Source organism: Poecile atricapillus, chromosome 3 (genome assembly GCF_030490865.1).
Source record: "Poecile atricapillus isolate bPoeAtr1 chromosome 3, bPoeAtr1.hap1, whole genome shotgun sequence".
NCBI lineage: Eukaryota > Metazoa > Chordata > Aves > Passeriformes > Paridae > Poecile > Poecile atricapillus.
The window spans coordinates 13974053-13975993 of NC_081251.1; positions in this window are offsets into that span (position 1 = coordinate 13974053).

The following is a 1941-nucleotide window of genomic DNA, read 5'->3' on the forward strand; positions in this document are numbered from 1 at the left end:
ACATTTTTTTTTAAATACCCAAGGGCTGACATGTAGGAAACTTTCAAGATAACAAGAAAATTCTATTCTGAGACTTAGGTTTTTAAAAGTTAAAGTCTTCTGGACCACCCTACATAGATATCCATATAGATATGTACACTGCCATTTGAGATGCTTGAGGGCACCCCAGCACATCTCCATCTCTCTCTTCACATGAGGTCCCTCTTCCACAGCCTCTGTCTCTCATCTGCAAGCCTTTGTGTAGATGTCTTGGATACCTGGTGTATCTCAAAGGGAACAAGACTTTTCTGTGTATGCAAACAAATCGGGTTCTGGCAAGCAGGGAGGATTACTCCCATTTAACTTGAGACATCTTTGCCTGAGCTAGTCATGCTGAGCTCCTTTTATAGCCAGCAGAGAGAAATATAGTTGTCAACATTTAGCTGGACAAATCCTACCCCCAAATTCCACTTATGTAAGCCCATTACTTCCAGCTTCAATAGAATTAGTCTGAGTCTTGTCTTTGTCCTCCCTGTTACGTGTAAAGCTGGCAGTGGGTTTCTCTGCCCCTCTGAGAGAAACTTGATTTAAGAGCTGAGGCAGAACAAAGCTTGGGCTTGACTATACTGACTTCAGAAGTGCGGTCAATCTCCCCTGCTGTGCTCTGACAGGGTAACCTTTTCTTGTGAAAACAATCTTGGAACAAGCTTTAAAACTGCCCTAAATATCAGAGTTTTTGGTCTAGTTCTGCAGCAAGAGCATGATGATTCCACTCCAGACAATGAAACCTATAGCCTATCTACTAACCTCCTGAAAGCAGGTCTTTCCCAAGTCTCTGGAGGTTATATCTGTTATTGATTCAGCTGACTGGAACTCACAGTAAATTGATGGTGTCAATAAGTTGCAAAGAAGTATAGCAAAATGCAGTTTAGACACGTCTTTCCACTTCTCTGAACAATTGGCATCCAACAGTTAAAATGTTAGAAACATTACTTATGGATGGGAGCAGCAACATTTGGAGTCTCTTAATCCCATCTACTATTAGAAATGAGAAGCCTTCTACCCTTTAGAAAAGTCTGTTTTTTCTGAGATAGATAGCCTTTGGATATAACACACAACACATACATTTCTCTCCTACTTCTATGGTGTGTTCACCATGGTGGCCTCCAAATGCACTCTGAGTGACCTGGCAGGACAAACCCCATGGTAGCAAGTGTCACTTACAATTGCAGTTGTCCTAAATAAAAGCAAAGTGTATTGGCAGGGTGGAAAAAGTCAGTAGATAAAACTGTTTAAACAGAATGACCAAATGATTTTCATTTTTGTTCTGTAATTTTAAAAAACAGATTAAGATTCCTAGCATAAAATATCCTGTATTTGCTATGGTTTTTATCTTTCAGGCTTATTTATAGACAAGACTATCTGAAACCTAAAAACTTAATTTCCCCTATAGTTACTAACTATAGAAAATGGTGATTTTGCTGTTGAAAAAGAACTGTGGAAGAAGAAGCAGACCTTGTTAAATGATGGCATTTTTCAAAATCAGTGGTACAATCCCAGCATGCTTGATGGAAAAAAATATGGTGAACCCCCTCTCCTTCCCACCCCCCGGCCCCATGTGCAAATAGAAAATAAGCAGAACTCAAAATACCACTTGGCCCTTGACAGGTTAGTGTGAGGATTATTCTGGAACAGATCAGCAATGTTTCTACTACAGAAGTGGCAAAAGGAATTATCTTCCCTACCTTCACCTATGCAGAAAGACCACTCATAAGGGGGGAAAGAAAAGGAGGAAGGGCACAGTAACCCTGCATCTCATGTGCTCTGAGGATATAAATGCAACCTTGACCTTGTCCTTGCTTCCTACTCAAAGCTAAATTTATCCAGGAAAAATTTCATCCTGCAGTAAAATGTGGGTTATCCTCATGGCCTGATCAATCAGCAGGGATGAAATCAGGCAAT